General features: G+C 41.3%; 1 protein-coding gene across 10 annotated transcripts in view; it reads right to left on the bottom strand.

The window, feature by feature from the left end:
* The window catches only part of TAOK3 (TAO kinase 3), a 2,703,337-nt gene that overhangs the window by 470,197 nt on the left and 2,219,711 nt on the right, over nt 1-13,429 (bottom strand). The gene's annotated exons all lie outside the window — the stretch shown is intronic.

Genomic DNA, 13,429 nt, shown 5'->3' with positions numbered 1-13,429 from the left:
ATTTAAAACATCATTACTAATTGATCTACAGCCATGAGGGCCATTTCGAAAGAACTGAAATCTTACTTTAAGAAAAGACTCTACCTAAAGGAGATAAAGTAAACTCAACAGAACATATGCAGTCAATTATCCCGCAATTGGTTCATGGCAGTGGCACCATAAATGCAAAGATGGAGACCACGTAGAATCATAGCGTTGTTTGTTGCCCAAATTATATGTTTATTTGTTCCCGTTTGTCTGATTTGCAAGTCTGATGCCAAGTATAATCCCCATATTTCTTTGGTTAAGTCTTTGGATAAGATTAAAAACAGATGCCTAATTAGATTTCCTCCATGTCCCATTAGCCTAAGCCAGGTTTTGTCACAAATTGAGCGCTTGTCACAATCTTGGATAGAAATCTGCTCCCCGGTTCAGGATATGAAGCAATAATGGCTGAAGAGAAAGCCAAGTATCTTACTTGTAAATAGTTCCAAAAAAAATATTCTACTCATACCCAGGGTACACTGTGCAACACTGGTGCACCACAGTGAGGCAGGAACACAATAATAGAAAGTACCCAGAAGGGACATGAAATAACTGTCTACACACCCCACTCAGCCAATCTTTATTTTGAGCTGTTGAATCACATTCACGCTCTGCCATCTGGTGTAATCAACAGTAATTCCCAAAGAGACTGTTACCCACATGGCATATTAATTAGTACAGAAAAATGACTGGTCAGTTAAATAACCACCTGCAAGGCTGACTCTAAATAACCCATCATCTTGTGGAAAAGTCTTGCATTCCTCTGTGCATGCAATGGGTCACCCTTGACTCAATGATCTGCAATATAACTTCCTTCTTCCAGCTCATGTGGTATAGCTTACCAACTGTGCACCAAACTGTGTTGCTCGGTACAAATGACTCACTGTTGTCCTCCTTCCTTCATTCTCGTGAGACGACCATAACAAATATGGAAACCAGATAATTGTTTTGCAGCCACATGATCAAAGTTCAAAGCAAAGGTAAGGGAAGGGAAGGGAGGTCGACAATGCATGCACGGCTTTACCCATACCAAAGTCTAAACCAGTCTTCCCACATGCTTTCCTTTCCTATCCCCTTTCCCATATTATAACATGAGAAACAGGGAACTACGAGTGTATGTTGTCTGGATGAAAGAGGTCTGTTACAAGGAAAACAACCACTAAGTAATTAAGTTGTACTTACTCCTACACCCATTATTCCTTCGATCTGACTCGTTGTGGGATACATTTCTAAAAATCCTTGGAAAGGAGGAGGAGCCAATACCTGATGTATAAAACCAATCAAATAGGTTCTTTAGCATCACTTGACTGAATTGAGCATCCACTCGAGCGTAAATGAATGTTTCTACCTGGCTTAAGTTCACTGAAGGGAAATGGTGATGAACATCACAGATGCTGTCTTAGCTGTGACAGTGTTGGGGGCACACAGAAAATTGATGATACTTTTAAAATAGAATGATATAGAAATAAAATATAAAATAAAACTTAAAAAAGACATTAATCCATCACAGTGTTTAATGACCAGACTGTCTCTTGGATCTACTATTCAGTAGCATACCGCAATACATACCGCCACCTAGATGTTGGCACATTTGCTTGTGGTTTGCCTGCGTAGTAACGCCCGCGAGCCACAAAGTCTTTCTGAAGCATGACAATCATTTGTGCACTCCCAGCCAAACTTAGAATCTCAGCCGGTTCAATGAGTGGAGAATTAGTTCCACAGCAGACACAGAGGTAGGAAAGGTGGTAAGCAACACCTCCAGAACAAAGTTTGGTATATTCAGAATACTGATATGTCCTGGTGGAACACAGTATGTTTCTCCAGCCAAAATAGCCTGCAATTCACTATCTTGGTGAGATTTTATTTAATGTATTTATTCAATTGATGTTTTACAGATAGTTTTTGAGAGATTTGCAAAACTTATTTGGTATGGGTAATGTGAAAATTGTGAGCGCTCATGGAATTGCGTTCTGATATTGAGTAACCACGCTGACCTATGATGCCCTTTTTTAAGACATTACGAGGGCAGGGCTAGTCTCTTTTTTGTGATCTATTTGAGTACTCTCTTTTTTGAGTAGTAGCCCTTTCTCACGAGAAAAACATGAGGGGTGATCCGTTAGAGATTGTGCTTGGTGCGACGAAGGACATGTTTCCAAGTCACATGTTTAATGTCATTTTACTAAAAAAAGGACTCTCATGTGAGAGTCACGAAATTAACACTGAGACTTCTCGCCACATCATTGTTTTGTTGAGTACCGCGTTCCAGGCTCAGAGCTAGCAGTGCAGCATTTTCACATAAACTAATGGTGTCTCCATTCTTAAGAAGTATGCAACCCCTGATTCTGACGCAGGTCACTTAACATTTGACGGAGCCACACTGGTGCAATCCTAGAAGTCCTTTTTGTTAAAAAAAGAATTTTAGACTCTATGATCAACAATACATCTATATAACCAGTTTTAAATAGTGTGAAAGGGAGAGAAGGGCATTTTGAGATAATATGGTATGCTCAGGAGATATGGATATTGATGTAAATAAAAACTATCCTAACAGGCACACTGACCATTTTATGAGGCTTCACACAGAGCAATATATAAAGAAAAGAAAAAAAAGATTAACAAGAACCCTTGAAAGTGTTTAAAAACCTGATCATCTTCCAGGTCTATTCACAGAGTTATTGTCCACCTTAATAGTCCATTAAGCGCTGCAAGCCTTCATCTCACACAATGTCATTCATGTCCATTGCAACCTTGCATTTTTCCTTGTGTACAAAGAAACGATCAAGTTGTTTCTATCTAATCATGTTGTTTTCTCTCATCCTTCGTATTGTCTAGTTTGTGGCAGACATTTGTCTAAGCAGTCCATATTGATATTACATGGCTACTCTGTTCATGAAGAGTTCATAAAATGTCCGACAGTGCTTTGTGGTGCAAACATTTTTAGAAGATGAGGATTTTAAATATCTGTCAGAGTTGTGCAGGCACTAAACCATCTGACACATCATGCATTTGGGTAGACATAATGGGAGAACTCTGAAACATGACTACAGAACTGGAGGCAATTGCTTAATTAAACATGGCATTTTTCATTTTATGTTATATTTTACTTCTAGATTGTTCTATGTGAAATTCATATTTATTTTGTGTGTGTGCAAATAAGGATAGTTTAGTTTGATTTACATCAATCTCTAGAGCTCCCCAATGGAATTTGTCCTAAAAGCCCCACTCATAATGACTTTTGATCAACTATGACCCACCGCCACTATATATAACTGATTGTATTGAGGATAGTTTATCTTGGTGTCTGAAATTTTTTTCTGAAGAAAAGGGGCTACCAAAGAGGATAGCTACGTGGCATCAGCAAGTGCTAATGCCAACTTGCAGCTAAAACTTAAGTTCAGTAATTTGTACAAAGGAAGACATCATTCGTTTATATACAAATACAAAAATACTAACGTGATAAGCCTGAAACCGGAAACAGCTAATCACCAAAACCATGATCAGCAGAAATATAGGGACCCCGAGTATCCTTCACAATCCTGGTTCTACAGCACCAATATCCAATGTAAGTCTGATGTCTTCCATTAGCAAGAGAAACCATCGGTGCGGTGGGGGGGAGGGGTAGAGAGGAAAGAGGAAGGTAGTATCTACCAGCCACTACTGAGAAACCCATTTCACTCATGTTTATTCTCCAACCCTGAAGAAAAAGGGGCACCAGCCAACAGCCTGGGGATGCATTTCTGAAAGAAACCAGTTAGTGCATCATTGTTTTTTTTTAATGGCTTCTGATGTTGTCCAAAGAGGAATTTGGTTTTTCTCTCTGCAACTTTCTATAACGAAAGCGAACAACGAGCAGGAACTCTCTGCCATACCAACAAAGGAAAGGCTGATAATCAGTGGGCGGTATAAAAAAAAGGTTGGGCAAAGTCAGCCATGCATATTTGTGCATTTTCAAGCCAAGGTTCATGCCCCCTTGCAATAGCTTCCTTTGTTGGTATGGCATAGAGTTCCTGATCTGCTGCTTCTTGAAGCTAGGTCTGAGCTCAATAAATATCATAATACTATAGTGTCAAAGTGGTTCAGTGCTGCACTAAAAGGGGCCAAAAACCACCCATCTGGACTTCTGTAGCTCACTCTAAACCGGTCACACCCATCCTCTGAAACATGTCTGGAATACTATGACATCAATTACAAGACATTCATTTTACATCCTGTCAAGACAAATATCACATTTGCATAGCAGAATTTGATTTGAGAATTTCGCACATAATTCAAAGTACCAGGCAGCTCAAGCTGCACTTTAGCACTGATGGAATAGGGAGACAAGCTACCTGAGAATGGCTAACATCGAATTACAACACAGGAGGAGATTTATGTAAAGAGGTGAATATTAAAGTCTCTAGGAAAAATCTCAATAGAAATTGCAGAATGAAGGTGGATCAGGAAATTATTCCTTATCAGTCCAGTAGCAAGAGGAAGGAATATAAAACAGATGTAGAGTGGAAAAATGAAGAGGGTTGTTCTGTAGCATGAGGCTTAACTTTCAGGGTAAGATAGTTAGGTGCCAAAAAATGGATGCACTTAAAAACCAAGCACAGGACTTTGAAAGCAATCCGTTGAGAGACAGACAACCAATGCAGTAATCGACTAGCGACAGAGACATGAGCAGATTTGGGTATGTTGCAAATAAGCCTGTTAGCCACATTCTGGGTAACATGTAAGAGTTTTAGCAGGTCATTTGGAAGTCTGGCATAGAGAGAATTGGAGTTGAAACAGGAGTTCACCAAGGTGAGAAGCACCACTACGTCGGTGGTATATGGGAGAAAAAAGAATGGGTCTAAGCATACATAGGCTTGAAAAAAAGAGGCTCTAATGATAATGATGTGTTATTTATATGCGCCTTTATCCAAAGCACTTTACAGAGCACATATTTACATACAATATCACCCAACCGAAACTTTTACTAATAACCTTGTTAACTTGGGTGGCTAGTTTAATTTCAGTATCCTAGAGCAAGTCCTTTACCATATCGTTGAAGAATCGTTTTTTGGGTCAGGGTAAAGGAACTTTTGGGTGACCTCAAACAAATGTCACTCATCATCCTGGGGAGAATATAGAAGCAGCAATAACATTTACTGAGTAGTTACCAGGACTCAGGTGTCCTCCTTTGGATGAAACAAAGATTCCTTGAACCAGATGAGAGGCAATTCTGAGACTACCTGTTCAAGAGAACACTTCCTTTCTACAGCAACAATGCTGCCGTTGTGGCATAGGAAAACTGTAAGAAAAAAAGGGGTGGAATGAAAAAAAACGAGTCTATAGATACGATCTGTGTCTCTCTCCATCTGGAAGCAAATAGTGGATCCACCAGAGGCTGTTAAGCCATGTAGAAGGTCCTGAGTCCTGTACCCTTCATTGGGTGCCATAATCATGCAGCTCCTCCTTTCACCCCAACACCAGGGTCGCTGCGTCCCTTCCGCCATGACACAGTTCAATCTGCGGGTGGTGCATTACAAATGTGATATACAAAACAGACCTGCAGGAGAGGACTAAATACCGTCTGAAAAATTATCCACATCCACCTCAGCAGTACACAGCACAAAACGGTGCTTTCACCTGGGCAGTTTGCCTTCAAAATGCATCTTTTATAAGTGTACTGGAGAAGAACCCTCTAAACATTCATGAGCAGATTTGCCCCTCTTCTGTGTTGCTTAGTTCACCTTGTGCAGTTTATGTGAGCATCAGCCGAGCAGTTCTTATGCAAGATGCAGTTTGTTGCAGGAAACCTGCACACCTGAAGCCCCCAATCTGACAAGCTGAGCTGAATCTGTAGCAGTCAGTAAGTACAGTGGTACGCTGTGCCTAAATAACCCCTGCTCTGGCCCCAGATTGGGACCACAGATACACCTGGTTTTGGGAACTATACGCAGAAGTATCCTCTTGGATGGGACTGGGTGTAAACTTGAGCAACACTTCAAGTTTTCAGGTGGATTAAGGCCTTGTTGGCACCCAGCGACCGGTACTGTTCTCATACCTTAACACCTTTTGAGGGACAATCCCAAGAACCAACTTTAACAGGCCATGTCGCTCTATCCAAAAGAAATAAATGCCACCACCAGGGTTAGAATGCAGACACCAGGATTCACATCACAGTTAACCCTTTCCACATCACAAAGAACACTGACCGATGGGATGGTCCCTGTTATGAAAGGACCTGATGGATATTGAGTTGCACACATTTTGTTTATCCACTGGGACTGGGCCTCCAGGCACAGGAAGCACAGAAAATAGCCAGCTTTGAAAAACTACACCGGGCAGGTCTTGAACCTTTTAAAGCAGAATGTATGTAGCATCAACTGGGGATAACATTAAGGTGCAGAAACTAGTTAGAAAATCAAATGAAGAACTGTCATTTGGACCATGAGTAACTCATGTGATACAGAGACCAAGCAAAAAAGAAACAAAACTGCAGGAAAACATTCAGAGTCAGCTCCAGCAGGGAACATGGGCAAGTGAAAGGATAGTGGTGAATGTTGGAGGAGAGGACATGACACAGCTCGGTATATGCAAAGGTTTACCTAAAATTTGCTTTGACCTTTGTTCATGCTGGCACAAAAAAAGTCCCCATACATAGTACATATATCTCACTGGTCGGGAGGAAGAGGGACAAGATGATGGAGTAATGACATATACATAAACCTTGCTCGCATTCAGAAAAACAGAATATATAAAAGCAGGGAATAGGTAAAGTGAGGGCTGTGGCAGCACAAACTTACCCCATGGACAGGGAACTCAAGCAACAGACAGTACAAGTTTGATTCACAGGAGGCTCACAACACAGGGAAAAATAAAGGCAGTGGAAGCGACACATGAACATACACCAGACAGAAGAAGTACACCACAGGCAATGGCAACAATACACACACAGGTACACACTCACTCTTATGCAAATCTCTCTTCTGGCACCCCACTAAACGAGTTTAAGTCAGAACAGCAAATGCTTCAAACAGAATCAAACGGTTTCAACAATCTTCTCTTGTATGAACCCTAATTAATAGTGATAGAATTGCTCCATTAGTCGGGTTCATTATGTGTAACTTTAAGGCAAAACTGGTCATTTTTCAAGGCCACATTATCAATCCTAGAAAGTCACTTACCTGACATCCATCCTCAACTCAACTCCTTCTTTCTGCCTTTTTTCAGTAATCTCTGTGTTTTGATAAAGTTCTGGAATGACTTCAAGAATAATGATATTTCTTTCTTCATCACAGAATGTCAAAGGTTGTTGGACAAGACAAATAGTGAGCGCTGTGTGAGTCTTCCATTCTAAAAACTCTCAAGTGTGTCGACACCCGGCACCCACAAGAGAAGGTGCCTTCATTGGCTCCGGAAGCTGCACAGACATTTTCAGTGCTACTGTTATGTCTCTACTGCTCTTCACCCAAATATGAGCAGATTTCCCTTGAATACATTTTACACCGCTAAAATGAGGGTCATGTAAGAGGCAACCCCACCTTTACAATAAAAGAAAACACCTAAACCAAATCATTGCATATACAAATTAACACTGTTGTCAATGGATATGGTTGAGGTATAACCATGAAGAAAAAAAGGTGCATATAGGAAACAGTCATTTCTTTATCTTTTCTTGCTTAATCAGGAGTCAACCTTACAACAAAAGCTCTTTACCCCCATACAGGTGGCATATGGTTAACGACATATTGGCAGCAAGTTTTATAATTGTTTTATATTTTTACTACAAACTATTGATACAAACAAATGTTATTCAATGAATTCATAGAAAATACATGATCAGAGTATGCTCCACATAGTCATTATCCTACTCATCTGTATTCCTCTGCCCAACCGTGTTCGGCAATTTCTGGCATGCTGTGACAAACACAGACACCAGAAATTTGCCCAACATGGCAGGGCATAGGAATACATCGGGACTAAGGTTGAAAACATAGGACGCTTCGCATATGACTACTAACTAGACAGACCATGAGAATATGATTAAAAAACCCAAATTAAGACATAATTGTGCATGAACCTTGAGGAAATAAGAGAGCAGAACACAAGAGGAGATCCTTATTCAATGAACAAAATACATAAGAATCAGAATAGAACAAGTTATTGCACTTGAATTAAGCCTTGACAAAGCTTGGTGAGGGTGAAACTACTGGCCATGCAGTCGGCATAACTACAATAAACCAATAACTAATTGAGATGGTTACACTGTATTTGCGTGATATAATTGTTTAATATTGATGTGAAGATTTAGAACCTGTTTTTACGTGTCACATGTTTGTGAGTTTAAAAACATAAGCAATAAGAATTTTCACTGTGAGCGCTTACACTGGAGTCATGTGTAATTATAGAAGAAATAATTAGGATGTCATTTACCAATTTGCCGTGGGATAGAAGGTTCTAAGCAGAATGACAGAATCACATAATTATAAAGAACTATCCAGGCTGTGGAGAAGGGATCAGCGTTACTATGACAGGCCTGCCACGAAAAAGTGGATGACGGATTTTTGTTTCAGACAACCATGCTAAACCAGGGGCTGTGAAGATAGATGTGTGTTGGAACACTTAAATGTTTTGCTCTAACCAATCTGATACTGTTATGTTGCCAGACACTTGACAACACTACATTGAGCATAGGTTCCTTATAGTCTAAAGATAAAATATCCTCAGTGCTTTAATTTATTTTTCAAAGCACAAAGGCTTAATTCCCCCTCACATTCTTTTACTTCTATTGTGCCACTAACATGTAAGGCTTGGTTTTTCATAGTGCCATTTTTGTTAGGTGAATGACAGATAGTCTGAAGTAGAAACACTTCCACACTGTGAAAATAAAGGTTCTTGAATAAAATAGTGACAAGAGAAAATTTAGCATCTATTTTGGCAGAATAGCTAACACAAATACAATGTTGCCAACAAATGAATCCTTGCAACAAATCCCACCTTCGAGCTGCTAGATAATGATATCCCGGATGGTCTGCCTAAGCCCATTCACAGAGCATACAATTAGATTTTCCAAAGGCAATTAAGTGCAAATATATGAAATATCTGTAAAACAGAATTTAGCATAAGACTTGTCTGGCTTGGAATAGAGGTACTATAATGATGGCACTGCAAACAATAGCAATGTATTCAAATGTATGTATGTCTGTATTTATGTATGTATGTAATGGGCATATATAGCATAGCACAAAGCTAGCTGTTAAGCACAGAGTGCTGCACTACAAATTAAACCAGATAAATTGGTGAATTTAAAGGCCACTCTGTCCGCTTAATTAAATTAAGGTAAATCTTTAAAGAAAATGAATCATCTCGAAGGAGGAAAGGAACTACAATAGGAATACTGGAGCAAACATAACATAGGCCAGTAGCCTGGAAGTGACTGTGAATGAAATGTGGGAGAATGGTTCCCAAGGGAAATTGTAGCAACTTGTGCATTTTTTCTAAATGGGGATTGGTTCCTTGCCTTCAGGCAAACTTGATCTGGATTTTCAGGTGAATTTACTGTGGCAACATTTTGTTGAAACAAAAAACGACTCGCCTGGAGTGCAATCAACGATCTTGAGGCATAAAATTGCAGATAGTCCAACTCGTGCTTATGGTAGGGAGAGATGACACTGTCTACTTCAATGTTGCTTTATCAGTGGTGTGAACACCTTTGTGATGTACTTCCAGTTGACTTTGCCTTAAGCACAGTTGGCAATGACATGGGCCCAGGCACCAAATACAGTGTTGGTCTGGATCCAGACCAACATTTGCTACTTGCATTTCTTGCAAGGCTTTGGGGATATAAATTGGTGTGACTTACAATTGAAAATAAAATGTAGTTAAAACGGATAGTTGGGGAGAACACAAGGGGGACCAGGCCAAGACAGTGGCCTGAACCAGAGTAAAGCGAAACTCAGAGAAAACCCTCTGGACATCAATAGAAGTGACCGGCTACCAGATGGCAAAGTGGCAATTCGTGCAGCCCCACCCCCCGTACAACGGAGGGGTGCAACCAAGGCACAAAAGTGTTGTAAAAGATTGCCATACGAAGGCCTCTATTTGAGGAACTACCACTGGTGCACCAGAGAGGCTGATGGGTGGAGAGGACTGAGAAAAGTCAAGTGGTTGCCGGTTGGATATCTGAGAAGAGGTGGCGGCACCGCTCTGGGGGGATTTAGAGGACAGAAGTATATCTGGAACTTATTCTATCCCAAGAGAGTAGCTGGACAGGGAATGTTGTGATGAGGAAAGCCTGGACGTGGACTTGAAGTATAGTGCTGCTTTTTGAGACACCACTGGCTGTAGAGAAGGCACATGAAAGGGATCTAGAGGAAGCCTAAAGAGGAATAAGGTGAAAACCGGACCAGGCTGACAGACTCCCTACCCGGGAAGATGATTCGAGGATAGGCACAGCACAGAGAAAAAGGTGGTGGCTCAGAGTGCCACAGGTGCTGTGGCCAGGTACCAGAGGTGCCCATGAAAAGCTAGGCGAATCAGAGCTTCACATGGAGGAGAGAGGTGTCTTTTAGAAGATCATTGAAGTGAGTGAGGGCCCAAGTGACAAAGTTTATACTAAAGATGGGGAGGCCCAGGACTACAAACTAGTGTGACCTGTTGTAAGGAGTTTGCGTACAGAAGGCTCACAGCCCGCTGGCATTGTAGATTGGTGGATGGGGCATCAAAAACCACCGCCAAAGCAGAGGAAGGGAGGTGTCAAGTTAGTCAACCTCGGTTTAATGTGAATTTGATTGTTATTATTAGGAGCCCAGAGGGAAAGTAAGCTGAAGGACCTGGCGAAGAGCGTTTGAGAGTCTCCCTAAAGGGAGGTGAGGAGAGGGCCCAAGGGGGAATGTTGTGCCTTCAAAGGTTGAGGAGAGACCAGACCATACTAGTTATGGGGGAGCAAAGCAACTCAGAGGGTGGGAACAAGGTGATCCTTAAGGAGACATCAGTGACATTGTTACTGAGTTTAAAAGCCCTCTGCTAGGGGGGTAAGGGTTGCGGGGGTAGCGGGAGTTCTTGGGGTTTTGGGATAAGTTGATCTGGAACAAAAGGCATAAAAGGACGACTAGTGGAGCCTAGGAGTGGCCGGAAGCTAATTATATATTGCAATGGGGAAGGAAGCAATTTTGATAAAAAGAGAAAGGACCTAACTGATGCCATACCTGACTGTGCAGTTGGGTTGGAGAGAGGGTAGGACCATAACACTCAAGGGAACATCATAATGGCCAGGCTACTCGCCGGGAGGCGGGGGGATATAAGAGTTGAGACATATTGCATGAAATTATGCTGTTGTGTCTTTTCAAGGTCCAGATGAGCTGATCACTGTTTGTTGGAAAAATAATAAATACAATTTAAAGAAAAAAAAACCCCTCTGCTCAGACATCCAGTCATGCAGGCATCCGTCCAGCACGGAACTGCGGGGGAGAGCAGATAAGGTGGAGGACAGATTGGAGGATGTTGAAAATACTATCAACACACTTTAGACATTAAATATGCAGCTACGTTCATACATTTGGTGACCAGAGAGGTTAATAGGTGGATGATAGTAAAAGCAGAGAAAGGAAGAACAACCTGTGGATTTTTGTAATTAAGGAAAAAGAAAGTGAGAAGCCCAACGACATGGGAGGGAAGGAAAATGTATTATAAATACACTTCTTCACGGATAAAGGGGGCAAGGGAGTAGTTTTGGACAGGATTCACAGATGCGGTGGAGCAGGCAAGAAACAGAACTGTGGTGGAAAAGTGTCAGTAATACAATGAAAAAATTGAAGTACTAGCAAGGGGACGAAAGATGGGTGTAAATGATTACGAGGGAACACAAGTTTGAAGAAATGGCTGACTGAAAATTCAAATATCAACGGGAATTCCCATTTGCCCTTCTTTTCGAGTTTCAAGGATCACCAAAGTGGAAGAAGCAACGCAAGCGTGTCAACATATGTTGGCGCATAAGCTATGAGGCCCGAGCCTTCCAAATATGAACGGCCAGGCATGAGAAATCGGACACTAGAGAACGAGCACAAGGAAGAAGATGCAGTAGACAGGAAATATTTGAAGATGAGCTCTCTGTTTCCACAGAAGGGGCGATTAAAGGACAGACAACTGGTGGAGGCTTTTCAGGAGATGACATTCCAACAGGAAGGTAAAGAGAATTTGATATATGTAAATGCTTTGATTGGATTTGTTTTTTCGCTAGGGAACCTACATGTTGTTTACTATGGATATACATAGGGGAGAGCTGAGTGGGGCATAGCTCTCTTGGTGACCCGCAAATGTGTGGTGGTTTTTGACTTGGGGTTTTGTTAGGACCTCGGTCTATTATGTTGCTTTCGATGGGAATTGAAGGTGGGGATAGGAGGGTCACTGGAAGTTAAGTGCAGAAATAGATGTTTTTGAAAATCCACGGAGCCTAGAAGACTGAGAAGAGGACATGGCAAAATGGTGAGATTCAGAGGGGAACTCAGGGGAGATTAGTGGACTATCATAGACAGCAATAGAGGATGCCTTAAAGCGGATACCCTGAATGTTAAAGGCCTGAATTTCAGTTTCAAGAGATCACTGGTATCAAGGAAAATGAAAATGCAGGGACTAGGAATACTTTTCACACGGATGGCAAGATTTAAAGAGGGAAAGGAATGGCAAACATTTGAGGCCACGTTAGGCAGGCATTTTGGGCCAATGTAGAGCAGAAAAAGGAAGAGTGTGAATTTGAATACACAAATCAATAAGAATGGAGGTAGCAGCGATACACAGAGCCATGGGTGGCAGACTATTGATAGAAAAGGGGAGACTAGGAGTTTTCACATTAATGTTCGGATCATTGTAGTTTCTGAATCAGGAGCAAGGTAGATTCTAGGAGTAAGCTCCCAGGTTGGTCACAGGTAAAACTGAAGGATTGCTGCTCTTGTCGGCTGACCTAAAACTAAAATTGGACCCGGCTCTCAGCGTGTTGATGTTAAAAGAGGGGGGCATTCTCTGCAAATTAGCAGAGTTAATCTCCAAAGTCATTATTTAAATAAATATTATTTTTGTTATGTGTGGAGAGTTCAACCCCAGCATGAAAAGGTTTTTCTTGCTTCTTACCTCCACACACAACTTCCCTCAAATAGACTATCTTCTACTGAAGAGAGGAATGGAATATGGAATGACTCACAGTGCCATTCAAAATATTGTATGATCTCACCATGATATGGTGAGATGCTTTTTGGGGGGGGAGGAACTGAAAAAGGAACTACAGATATTGGAGGATACAGTCCGATAGATTGAGGTGGCAACGGTGATGTCCTCTTTGAATGAAAAAAAAAAACGAGGCATGGATTTTAGGGCACTTTTGAAGGGGGGAGGTCTTCCAGAAGACGCAATTTTAAAAGTAAACTTTTATGAAAAAGGAACG

Source organism: Ambystoma mexicanum, chromosome 10 (assembly GCF_040938575.1).
Source record: "Ambystoma mexicanum isolate Mex_15411 chromosome 10, UKY_AmexF1_1, whole genome shotgun sequence".
NCBI lineage: Eukaryota > Metazoa > Chordata > Amphibia > Caudata > Ambystomatidae > Ambystoma > Ambystoma mexicanum.
Note: the sequence above shows the minus strand (reverse complement) of the source record. Positions and strands in the feature narration are given on the sequence as shown.